Genomic DNA, 13,669 nt, shown 5'->3' with positions numbered 1-13,669 from the left:
TTTTCTTGGTTTTCTTTGATTTGGGTTTCCTTATTCTTCCCCCAAATGACGCAGTACAATCCCCCTATCAGTAATATTTGAACACGTGCATATTTAAAAATTAGTACTCCCTCCGCATTTTCTGTGCTTATTTTGAAAAAAAGATAATTAAATAGTTAAAATGGAGAGAGAGTAAAGTAAGTGACAGAATAAAGTAGATAAAATCTTATATACATTATTCTCTCTTACTCTACTTTTTTCTCCACTTTAATTAATTACTATTTTTATTTTTTTTAAATGAGTGCAGAAATGAAGTGACTCAACTACCGCAGAACGGGGAAGTACTACTATATGACATAAATCAAATATTTTTCCTTGTAAAATTAAAAATGGTCATATGTACATATCAGTGGCGGATCCAGGACCCGAAATGGCGGGGGCGGAACTTATATTTAAATATTAAATATTTAATTTAATATTATTTTTAATTATAAAATAAATAAATATTATATTAATATTTAAGTAGCCCTAGCTTCATTAATAAAATATAAACCATGCTTCAGCTTGCAAATATGTATTATTCATTTTAAATAAAAAATTATATAAATATAAACATGCTTTAGCTTGCAAATATGTATTATTCATTTTAAAATATAAAATTATTATAAATATATGTACATTTAAATCACTGTAAATATTATATACCAAAAGTGATATAAGTAGAGCACTAAATATTTATATTTCAAAAATATTTAAAATGTTTATTTTTGTTACATAGAGAATATTAAGATGCATGGATCAAATTATAAGTACTTTAGGATAAAAAAGACTTTAACACAAGATTAAAAATAATTTTAACTAAAGAATAAATATAACAACATAATATATGCAACTTAGTAGTATTTAAAGGTATTATTTTGATAATAAGAAGAAATATGAATTGATAAAATAAAAAATGAAAAATGAAAATAAATATGTTTTTGTTGAGGATTGAACCCTAGAAATCTTAGTTAAAAATTAAACAACCCAAACCATTGAACTAATACATTTATATGACATTTATTGAAAATAAAAATATTTCTACACTCTACGGAGGGGGCGGATATGCTATTTTCGGCTTGATCAATGAAAAATTTAGGCTCTCCGGACGGTCGGGTAGGGGTGACCGCCCCCTGGATCCGCCACTGGTACATATATTATTAATTAGTCTATTTGTGGTGTGATGATCCGATTTAATTTCAAAAATTAAATGATTAAAAACAAAATAAAGTGGGTTTACGAAGACATACACAATATGCGACAGAGAAAAGATTGAGATCCCATTTAACTCGCCACTTTGATATGACCCTCTCCATAGCCATTGCCCAAATTGATGATTGTGTGCAGCTAAAAAGCACTGCAACATTATCAGTCGAAATTTCGATGGATACTGCTTCACTAGAGGTGCCTAATAACACAAAAAATTAAATAATTAGAAAAAAAAAATTAAAGCAAACAATAGCATTAATTTAATGTAGTTGAAATTAATTAATTAAATTAACCTGCATGACAAACCATGATGCCAAATAAAATTGGCTGCAAGCATAAGCATGCAACCATGCACCCATTTCTCATTGGAATCCTTAGAATTCATTGAATTTGAGCATTTCATCAACCTAACTAGAGGCCCTTTACGAAGGCCTACACCATTGCTCCCGATAAGCTCAAACCCGAACCAACAAATTTCGCTATTCCAGCTGAAGTTCTTATCGAACATGTCTCAAATCTGGTCACATTTTTTTAAACAAAATTATTAGAAAAAATACTAATAAAAATAAAAAATTGTGTAATTTTGTTATGTTATAAATACCGAAATATAACAGCGATGAGAAAGGTGAGAGCCGGAATTGTGTTGATGCCAACGGAAGCAAATGTTGCGGAGACGTAGTTTATTGCATATGAGTATAGATTCGAACTCAAAGTTATGCTGCAATTAAATTTAATTAGTACACTATTTAAATTAATGTAAAGTGAAAAAAAATCATCTTTATAGGTCATATATACCCGAAGAAAGAACTCAAGAAAATCTTCAAGATTAGGGTGTAGGACAAAGGGTGATCAGGTTCTTCCTTTAAATAAGAAAGAAAAAACAAACATTAGTTGATGAACAATTTGAGGTAAAAAAAAAGTGTGAAATAAATTAGTAAATAAAACAAAATTAACCTATCGAGAAAGAAGGCGAATGGAGCTAAGGTTATGGTTGCGAACGCCTGGCGATAAACAACGAAGATGTAAGGGTTCATTCCTCGATCAATGGCGACTTTCGAGAACATAGCCATGCCTGCATATGTAAGCTGCACCAATATCATTCCTAGGCAACCTTTATTTTCTTCTAACATACTCACCAACTTCAATTTCCCCATTTTGTTTTCTTTTCTTTATGGTTTTTTTGTGTGTGGTAATCAAACCATGAGCTTTGAGGTATATATATAGAAGAAAACCCTCATCCAGTTCACCACAATCCACCACTCTCGTGCCGTGGCCATCCGTGTTAATGAGACTCGTGTCTTGTTTCACCAGACATATCACGATGTTATCTAGTTGAACGTGGTGAAATGTTTTTCAAAAGACAAAATCTTGTGCAGGATTCTGTCACGCAGATATATGGCACGATGTGAAATGTGGATTCTGAATCGGATACTACCTAAAAGTGGTAAATATGTTGACCGTCAAACGACCTAACTTTTGACGTGGGTGCATCTTCTTTTACTAATGTGAATGTACATGTGGCCATGTGGGGTCAATTTTTCAGTATGGTTGTAGTATATATTGGCAAAATTGTGAATCAATTAATGGGTTAGGTTAGTTAGTTTTACTGGAGCCAAACTCAGAAAAGGACAGACCAAAACAGTTGTCAACAATATGCATGTGCTTATTCTTATGTATTTATTCTTGAGTGCATCTATATTGCAATTGATATATACCAAAAACAAATAGAAATTAAATTTAAACTCTGATAATAATAATTGTTAAAGGGGTTTGAATAGGTATCTTAACATTCAATGTTTCAATATATGTAATTTAATATATGAAACATCAAATTAAGTAGAATAATGTTTCTCTTTTCTTGAGATACCAAACAATAAAATTTCGGTTCAGAGACATAGATGATGCACTACTTCGTGCACTGATTAACACAAGAATCAATTTATATTTGATTTATCATAGGTTAGCTGGCTATATAATTTCACGTATTAATTAATAATTTAATACTACCAAGACTATTTTAGATGAACAAGGGATCATGGGCTTCTTATTTTGTCAGTGGGATTTCACTGTGCAGACAATTTCAAACGTGGGGAATAGTAGGTCAAGTTAGAGGCCACTAAAAGAAAGAAAGAAAAAAAGATACAATCCAAATTTTGCAGAGCTTATCTTAATATGGGAAAAAACATATACTCCACTTTATTTAATTTAGTAGCAAGAATAATTGTAGAAGATGAAGGCTGTAGTGGCGAAGGATCTAATCATTGAGTGAGGGACAGATGTAGCTTTGCATTTCTTTATATTCATTTTTAAAAACCTAAAATTTCCGTATTTATACTGTACAAATGAGTCGGATTTGGAACATCATCCACAAAAGAAAAGAGAATATTTATCTTGTGCAAAAATTTAGATGTATTAGTGTCTGAGATCAAAGGTCTCAGGTTCAAGTCCTCCGTGGCGTGATCTTTAAAATTTATGTTCATTTACTTATAAAACAGAGAAGAGAAGATATTACAGTACTCCCTCCATTCCAACTAAATTGAGACATAATTTTTTGGCACGAAGATTAAGAAATTGTGTTGAAAATTAGGAGAGATGAATAAAATAGGAAAGATAAAGAGAGAGTAAAGTAGATAGTGTAATAAAGTGAGAGTGATAGGAGATTTTTTTTTGTTAAAAAATGAAATGACTCAACTTAATTGGGATATCCCAAAAAAAATACGACTTAACTTAATTAGTTGGGAAAGAGGGAATACATTTTTGCGTGAGTTTGAAACTTTTGCACAACATAAAAGCATAGAGGAATTGAAGATAACAACAAAAAGGAAAAAAAAGCATACTAATCCCAATTGATGGTTAGATGACACCGACAAGTTTCCTTCACATATTTGTTTCTTAAATCCATCATTATATTCATTACAAACGAAGAATGTAATTATAAATGTGTAGCATAGTGTAGTCCTCAAATTTCACTTATCCTAAACATCTTCAACAAAACTATCTGATGGATCCGCGAATTTCTGATGTTAGTAAATGCTGGTAGAGAATGAAGATTACGACACAAAGAATTTACGTGGTTCGATTTACTGAAGTAAATCTACGTCCACGGGAAGAAGGGAGGGCAAGATTGTATTGCTTGATCTGGGGTTACAGCTTACAACACAGACTTGCTATATGGTATTTTATCTCTAGAGAGCTTAACCTTTTTCTATCTGATCTAAGTTCTATTTATACATTGAACTAAGATCGTGGTTTGCAGCCCCACTAACAAGATCGTGGGTGAGCAATAACTGCTCAATAACTGCTTCGTACCACTAAATAGATCGTGGGTATAGCGGAGGTCGTGGAGGCTTTTCATGAGTCCACTAACTCCTAGTTCGGTCGAATGCTGAGACCGAACTGCTGGACTTTACCGATCAGCTCTTGCCGATCTGAGAGGAGAGCTTGACTGGTCGGCTTTTACCGAGCTGTAGGCTGAGTCCGAACTCTTTGGTCGTGCCGAACTCTTTGGTGCCGAACAGATACTCTTTCTTGGGCTCTGGGCTGATGGGCCGTCACTGTTATTGGGCTTGCCATTAGGGTTTAGTTCGTACCCCATCACTACCCCCCCCGAAAAGCGAAGTGAATCACTTCGGCGAGGTGAGTCACTTCGGCATTCTGGATAATGGTAAGGGGGAGGCTGACGTCAGGGGACGTGCCTTGCGCGTGCCTGCATTAAATGCGACAGTAAAATCCGGCCGTTGAATCCTGAAAAGGTGGGATTCGAAACAGCGCAACGATCTCGAAATCTTTCCCGAATCTGATAAATATGCTCTTTCTTCCTCATTTGAACACCTTTGCTGTTGCGTCTTCTATACTCTCTCTTTCTCGAGAAATTTTCTTCCGCTTTCAAGAGCTTCTTCAGACTTTCTTCACCTTCAAAAAGTAAGAAAAATGTCTTCTTCTTCTTCTTCGGAGTCGGGTAGCGGTAGGAGAGGCGGTAAGGGGTCTTCTGGCCGGAAAGAGTCCGGGGAGAAGACCGTAGAGTATTTCCATAGTATTTTGAGTAAGGATACTGTGGTATCCCTACCCGAAAAATACTTTTTTCCTGGGGGGAGGGCGGTGGTACCTGACGGTGATCATAGGGCTGACTCCCCGCCGGAGGGTTACGCCACCGTGTACGAGGCCTGCTTAGAATGCGGGCTTCGTTTCCCCCTCCCTTCTGCCTTTATAGATTTACTAGATTTTTTTCAGCTTCCTTTAGGCCAGGTGACTCCGAACTCTTGGAGGCACTTGTCGGCCTTCGCTGCCGAACTCCGTAGGTTAGGAAGGGATTTGTCTTTGAAGGCGATCCTTAAATTCTTTCAATTTAAGAGGAAGGGGTCTTGGTTTTACTTGATCCTGTACAGCCCTTTAGGGCCTTTTGTAAAACGAAGTGGCCGAAGTGGCAAAACCGCTTCTTCTATTATGATAGGACCGCGGCTCCTAGTTTTCCTTGGAGAGGGCCGAAGTCCGTTATCCGTCATCCTCGGCCTGAACCGTTGGACGAGCTCGATGGCGAGCTCAACAAGATTCCCATAGTTAGGAAACAATACACGGAGTCTGAGCTCGTCAAGGGCGACGTCGTGTTCGACATCTCGTCTTCGGACGAAGAGGCCGAGGGTGAGGATTTCTCTTTATCTTTATGCTCTACTGCTTTAACGAAGAAAATCTGACTTTGCTTTCTTGCTGTTTTGGCAGTGTACATGCTGAATAAGGCTATCCGAAAGTCCTCCGAGCTTGTGGAGCCGGAGAGGCAGAGAGCCCCTCGCTCGGCATCTGAAGCCGAGAGAATCCGAAGAGGCAAAAAACCTCTTCTTCGGATCCGAAAGTGCCGGAGTCGTGTTCGGCTAAAGGGAAGGGGAAATTTCATGAGTCCCCAAGAGTGCCGGGAAGACCTGGTCATCTCCGAGGTGGTTCTCCGCAGACATCCCGGAACACGTCCCTGAGCCTTTTCAATGGCCGACAAATTTTGTGGAGTAAGCTTTCTGACTTGGCTTCTTTTCCACATTTTTGATGGCCATTCTGTTGAGTTTTTTCCTTGTTCATCTTCAGAGAGCCAAGCTCGTCTCCGTGGAGCTCTCCAAAGCATCCCACGACTACGAGGAGATGCAGAAGAAGTTGCATCTTGCTCGTAGTCTGGCCGAAACAGGCTGAGGCCAAATTTGAGAGGGCCCGAGCTGCTAGGACTCGGCTCAGGAGCAGACGAAGCACCGGGAGGCTCAGAAGGAGGCTGCCGCCGTGGCTGCCCAGGGGGAGGCTCTCCGTGTTTACACGGAGAAACTCTTTTTGAGCAGCCAGTTCTCGGCCTTTGTCGGTAGTCTGGTAAGGCTAATTACCGATAAGGGCGAGCAGGGGGCCGACGTCGTGCTGCCTCTGTACAGCCGAGAGATAGCAGCTCGGCTTCAGAATCTGCCGCTCCTTGAGGAGCTCGCTTCATTCGCTTCATCCTCGGTCCTGCTTTCTGCAGACCGAGTCCGGAGTTGTCGAGCTGATCGGGACGAGAACCTGGAGGCTATCTTTGCCTCCGTGGGACCCGTTTCACCCGCTTCGACTTACAACGGAGAGGGTGAGGCCGAGCCGCTGGAGCTGGAGGCCGAAGTCGAGCGGGCCGGGCATCCGGAGAAGGAAGCCGATCAGGAGGCGGAGGCGAGGCCGGCAGGATGCGAGGCCGAGGCTGAGGTAGCTCAGGAGAAAGAAGCTGAACCAGACCAAGGAGCCGGAGACGAAGCTGGCGGAGTATGATTTCGTCTCCCTTCTCTTAGTCTAGTTTCTTCCTTGTAAAATGGCCTTGAAGCCCTAGTGTAAAAATTTTTCCTTGTGAATGAAAAATTCTCTACACTTGTCTTCGTATAGCTTTTCGTACTCGCCTTTATTCCTGTTGTTTTTACTATCTGCTCGGTACAGCTGCCGAACTAATATAGCTGCTTTGTACTCAAGGAGATGGAGATACTTCACTGGAAACGGCTGTACTCTTCGGCTTTAGACGAAGCTGAGAAAAGAGCTATAGCCGATCAGACGAAGAATGACGAGCTTCTGGCTCGTTTAGTGAAGCTGGAGGCCGATAATAAGGACTTAGAGTCCGATAAGAAGGATCTGGAGGCCGAGCTGAATACGACCATTGCTGAGAGGACTGCGTACGAGGATTACATCCGTGTGCGCGGGGGAGTGACCATATCAGAAGTTCAGGAACGAGTTGACGAACTGTGGGAGGAATATCATGTACTCCGGAGGAAACAATGCGCTGGAGAGCTCGGCTTGCCAACAAGTTGTGAAATCATTGCGGCGCTGGGCTTCTCGGTACAACATCTTCTTTCCCGGCGTCCCTCAATAGAAAGATTCCTTCGGCATTTCGTGCCAACAGATGCTCGCACTCCAGATCAAGCCTCTGGTTCCCTTGTTCAAAATCCTACTCCCAGTCAACAACGAACTCCGGAACAGCCGGAAACGTCAAGACGAGAACGGGCTCAGGAGCAACCGGAATCGTCAAGACAGGGACGGACTGAAATTCGCCGAGGAGTTGTGACTATGAGCGAGCAAGATCAGCAGATGCTTATTGCAGAGACTCTTCATCGCCGAGGTGTTAGGACTTCTCGGGCTCGGGGAAGAGGCGTTGGGTCGAGGATAGCATCTCGTCGACCTGCTTATTCTTCTTCATCTGCTCGGAACAACCGAACTCGGCTTCCAGAGGATTTTGCAGATAGGTGGCTTAACTTCAGCAACCCTGGACAGTAGAATAGTCCTTTGTAATAGCGTAACGCCATTTTGTAGGGTAGCGAGTTGTATGCCGAACAAGATTTGAAAAATGAAATTTTGTTTTCGCTTCTAACACTGTATTTACAGCTTAGCGAAAAATTTCATCGTACTTGTCCTCGGTCTTATGAAGTAAACTTCTTTGACGGACTTGGTCCTTGGTCTTATGAAGTAACTTCTTTGACCGGACTTGTCCTTGGTCTGATGAAATAACATCTTTGACCGGACTCGTCTTTGTCTGATGAAATAAACATCTTTGACCGGACTCGTCTTTGGCTGATGAAATAACATCTTTGACCGGACTCGTCTTTGGTCTGATGAAATAAACATCTTTGACCGGACTCTCTTTGGTCTGATGAAATAAACATCTTTGACCGGACTTGGTTTGTGTTCTAATTTGGCGATTTTTGTCGCCGGATCGAACTTTCCCTTGTCCTAATTCGGCGAGTTTTATCGCGTGGATCGGACTTTCCCAGTTACCGAAGTGGTCTTATGCAGTAACCTCTTGACTAGACATGGTCGTCCCCGGTCTTATGAGGTAAACTTCTTTGACCGACTTGGTCGTCCTAATTCGCGAGCGCGTGGATCGTTTCCCTTATCAGTGTAGAATCTCTTAAGCGAATTGGTCTTATCCCTGAGACTTTCTCGTTGCTTAGCAGTTCGTTTCAGACGAAGTGCTTGTTACTGAATTGCGTTTGTATCGGAAGCTGGACTCTGTGGCTTATTCCGTTTCAGACGAAGTGCTTATTTCTTAAGCCGAATTGTGGTCTTGTATCTTCCTGAGAAGCTTGGACACATCGTTGGCTTATTGCAGTTCGTTTCGAAGTGCTGTTAAGCTGAATTGCGGTCTTGTATCCTCCTTGGAAGCTTGGACTCACAATCGTTGGCTTGCATTCGTTTCAGTTAAGCTGAATGTGGTCTTGTATATCCTCCTTGGAAGCTTGGACTCACAATCGTTGGCTTATTGCGTTCGTTTCAGACGACTGCTTGTTAGCTGATTGTGGTCTTATATCCTCCTTGGAAGCTGGACTCCAATCGTTGGCTTATTGCAGTTCAGACGGACTGCTTGTTAAGCTGAATTGTGGTCTATATCCTCCTTAGAAGCTTGGACTCACAATAGTCTTTAATAATCGATCTAAAAAGGGATCAGTCTTTAAAGAACGATATACCTTGGTACCATTGTAAGAGACGACAAGCACATAGAGACAAAACACATAGAGAAAAATGAAAAAGATGAAAGAAAAAAACTTTAAACTTTTTATAAACGACAAGTAAAAGGTACAAGTAAAAACAAACAAATAAAAACATATACCCCTATGACCGAACTAGACACAGACGGACTGACCGGACTTTGTCTCTTACAAGTGGAACTTCTTGAGGTTGGAGACGTGCCATGTTCGGGGTACTTGTTCTCCTGACATGTGAGTCAATTTATAAGACCCTTTGCCGAGGACTTCTGACACCCGATATGGACCCTCCCATGTGGGTTCGAGTTTGCCCAGCTTTTCTGCTCGGCTTACTTCGTTGTTTCTCAAGACGAGATCTCCCACTTGAAATTGAAGCTTTTTCACCCTTTGGTTATAATACCGGGCTACTTGCTCCTTATACTTGCTGCTGCTTTATGCACGCCAATTCTCTTTTCTTTTCGGCGAGATCTAGTTCTGCTCTCAGTCCGTCGTCATTCATTTCTGAGGAGAAATTTAGAGTTCGGGGACTGGGTACGCCGATCTCCACCGGAATTACGGCTTCAGTGCCGTACACCAGACTATACGGAGTTTCACCGTTGGAGGTTTTGGGTGTAGTTCGGTAGGACCATAGGACTTGAGGGAGATTTTCTACCCATTGTCCTTTGGCTTGTTCTAACCGAGCTTTTAACCCTTTCACCAGAATCCGGTTCGTTACTTCCGTTTGTCCGTTTGCTTGGGGATGGGAGACCGAAGTGAACCGCTGTTGAATGTTCAGCTCTTGGCACCAATTCTTGAACGTCTTGTCGGTGAACTGAGTCCCATTATCCGAGATGAGGATGTGGGGTATGCCAAATCGGCACACTATGTTCTTCCAGACGAAGTCCAATGCCTTTGAGCTCGTTATCGTAGCTAATGGTTCAGCCTCCACCCACTTCGTGAAGTAGTCCACGGCAACGATAAGGAATTTCATTTGCCGAGGAGCTTGAGGAAGTGGTCCCACTATGTCTATGCCCCATTGCATGAAAGGCCAAGGGCTTTGCATAGTGTATAGATCGGTCTGCGGCATCCTTGGGACATTTGCATGAATTTGGCACTTCGTACACTTCTTGACGAGCTGCACTGCCTCTTGTACCATGGTTGGCCAATAATATCCCCATCTCAGAACTTTTTTAGCTAAAGCTCTGGCTCCGATGTGGCTACCGCACGATCCTTCATGAACTTCTCTGAGGATGTAGTCCGTCTCTTCTGGTCCTACGCACCGCAATAACGGCTGGAGGTAAGACTTTCTAAAGAGGACTCCTTCATGAAGTTCGTACCGAAGTGCTCGGCACGTGATCTTCCGAGCTCTCTCTTATCCTCGGGCAATTGTCCTTGATCCAGATACTGCAAGATCGGCGTCATCCAGTTCGGCGAGCTGGATACTGAATGTACCTCGGCTTCATCAATGCTTCGATGCATTAATTCTTCCGCCTTTGAGCTCGGATCTGAGGCCAACTTACTTAAGGTATCTGCTCGGCTATTTTCCGCTCTGGGAATGCGGATTATCCGAAAATAGGAGAAACTTCGGCTGATGCTTTGCGCTTTGTCCAAATACTTCTTCATTCTCTCGTCACGAGCTTCACTTGTACCCAACATGTGATTTACTATGACTTGTGAATCACAATGGACTTTGAGAGATTTGACGAGCAGACTTTGCGCTAACTGGAGTCCGGCCAGGAGGGCTTCGTACTCGGCTTCATTATTAGTAGTGGGGAATAGGAACCGAAGTGAGTAGGTTACCTCGTGTCCGTCGGGAGCGACAAGTAAAATACCAGCTCCACTTCCCATCTTGTTTGAAGCTCCATCTACGAATCCGCTCCAGCAGTCCGGCGGCTCTACTTCGGATTCCAAGGGCTGTGCTAGTTCGGCATTGGCAGAATTCTTCTGTTCGGCAATAACAGGAATTGCTTGATCGAACTTTGCTTCCGCAAGAAAATCTGCCAAGGCTTGTCCCTTGATGGCTTTCCGAGGTAGATATTCAATTGTGTGCTCTCCCAACTCTATAGCCCACTTGGCGATTCTGCCTGATGCTTCTGGTTTGGTCAACACTTGCCGAAGTGGCAGATCAGTTAAGACGCATACCTTGTGAGCATAGAAGTATGGCCGCAGTCTCCTTGCTGCATTTACTAATGCCAGAGCAATCTTTTCCAGAGGTTGATACCTGGTTTCTGGACCTCTTAATGCTCGGCTTGTAAAGCAGATGGGAAGCTGCTTTAGGCCTTCTTCTTCGTACAAGCACCGCGCTGATGGTTTGATCCGATGCCGCTAAGTATAAGAATATTACTTCGGCTTCGGTTGGAGCAGAGAGAATAGGAAGCTCGGCTAGATAACTTTTGAGCTCGTCAAAGGCCTTTTATCGCTCGGCTCCCACTCGAACTTTGGTGGCCTTTTTCAACACCTTGAAAGAACGGCAGTTGCTTTTTCGGCTGCTTGGGAAAGGAATCGATTCAGTGCGGCTAGACAATCCCGGTTAGCCTTTGCACGTCATGTATGGACACTTCGGCCATTGCCATGTTCTGAACGATTGTGAACTTTTGAGGGGTTTGCCTTGAGTCCGTCCTTTGAAACCCAACAACCCAGAAACTTTCCCGAATCTACCAAAAGGTACACTTTTGGGATTAAGTTTGAGGTTGGCTTTCTTGAGCACGTTGAGAGTGGACTTGAGGTTGTGCTCGTACTCCGAAGTGCTTTTGCTTTTGACGACTATATCGTCAACATACACTTCGACCTCCTTTCCAATCAGGTGCCGAAAAAGCTTGTCTACCATCCTTTGATAAGTGGCTCCGGCATTCTTTAAACCGAATGGCATCTTTTATAAGCGAAAATGCCGAAATCAGTAATGAAGGCCGTTTTTGAAGCGTCAATCTCATCCATTAAAACTTGATGGTATCCTTTGTACAGATCAAGAAAACAAAATTTCAAAGCCTATCAAAGCTTCTACTTTTTTATCTATGTTCGGAAGGGGATAGCAATCTTTGGGACAGTGCTTATTTAGATCGGTGAAATCTATGCACATCCGCCATCCTCCTTCCTTTTTCTTGATCATGACAGGATTGGCCACCCACGAAGGATACTTCACTTCGAATAACACATCCGCCTTCAATAATTGACGGACTTCGTCATGGATGACTTGACTTCGTTCTGCCGCAAAGAGTCTTTGCTTCTGTTTTATCGGCCGGACTGAAGGATCAATATTTAACCGATGAGTGATTACCTCGGGGGGCACTCCGGTCATGTCCAACGGAGACCATGCAAAGACGTCTTTATACTCCTTGAGGAGCTGGATGGTTTTTTCCCGAAGTAGGGGCGTTCCCGCGAAGCCGATCTTAACCGTTCTGGATGGATCGTCTTCGTACAGCTGAACTGTCATCGAGTTCGGCTCCGGTATGACTTCGGTCATCGCCTCTGACTCCGGCTGCTGTGATTGCTATGCTTGGTGGTGCCGATCTGACTGCTCGGCACTTCTAAGCGCAATTTGCAGACATTCCTTTGCTCTCTTTTGGTCACCTCGGATGACCGCTATCCCTCCTTTAGTAGGGATCTTGATGGTGAGGTGATAGTGGAGCAAACGGCCCGAACTGTGTTGAGCCAGTCTCTTCCCAGGATGACGTTGTACGGGGACCGAGCTTTCACCACGAAAAACTCAATCATCGTACTGGAGCTAGTAGGCGCTTTCCCCACCGTGATCGGAAGGCTGATAATACCTTCAGGGCGGGTGTCCTCCTGGGTGAAGCTCTTCAGGGGAAGCGGAGCCGGACTGAGCCGAGCTGGGTCCACTTCTAGTTTGTCGAAGCACTCTTTAAAAAGAATGCTAACCGACGCTCCTGTATCCACAAACACCCTGTGGATCAGTTTGTTTGCCACTCCAGCTTGGATGACAATGGCGTCTTGGTGAGGAGAGATGGCCGGGACGGGATCAGCAGCCGAGAACGTAATCACTTCGTCCTGCTTCAGCCTTTTATGCGTTGGCTCCTCTCGATTGGAGCCTCTGCGTTCTGACTTTAGGGACGACTTGGTCTTCCCGGCAGGGAGCGCGTCAATAGTCTGGATTACTCTCATCATATTGCGGCTCGTCATCGTCTTCGGGATCCGGCTGCCTTTTCGGATCCTGAGGAGCGCAGTTCGCACCACTCTGCTTTTTATTCTTCTTTGGCTGCTTGCTTCGGTATTTTTTCAATGTCCCTTTCAATTCGCAACACAAGAACATCGATACCTGCAGCCAATTTCTGCACTCCTCAGTATCGTGACCGTGGTCTTGATGGTAGGAGCAGTAGCTATCCTGTGGTCGGCGCGCGGCTGATTTCGTCATCCGCTTTGGCTTTTCGAATAGGTCAGAGTGCAGTTCGAAAATTTCCGCTCTCGGCTTGTTCAGCGGTACGAACTGAGCGGCGCGGCTTCTCGGGATTGAGACGGGGTCCCAATCTGTCTTGCACCGGAGCCCTTTGAAT

At 43.1% G+C, this 13,669-nt stretch overlaps 1 long non-coding RNA gene across 1 annotated transcript; it reads right to left on the bottom strand.

Annotated features, from left to right (window-relative positions):
- Positions 1-1,563: 1,563 nt before the first annotated feature.
- LOC121791433 lies at positions 1,564-2,388 on the bottom strand. The gene is made up of 4 exons (XR_006048566.1): positions 2,182-2,388; positions 2,023-2,087; positions 1,829-1,945; positions 1,564-1,744 (listed from the first exon to the last, which is right to left on the bottom strand). It is a non-coding gene; the product is annotated as an uncharacterized LOC121791433 (long non-coding RNA).
- Positions 2,389-13,669: the final 11,281 nt, after the last annotated feature.

This window comes from Salvia splendens, unplaced genomic scaffold, assembly GCF_004379255.2.
Source record: "Salvia splendens isolate huo1 unplaced genomic scaffold, SspV2 ctg81, whole genome shotgun sequence".
NCBI classification, from domain to species: domain Eukaryota; kingdom Viridiplantae; phylum Streptophyta; class Magnoliopsida; order Lamiales; family Lamiaceae; genus Salvia; species Salvia splendens.
This window is presented reverse-complemented; position numbering and strand designations above follow the sequence as displayed.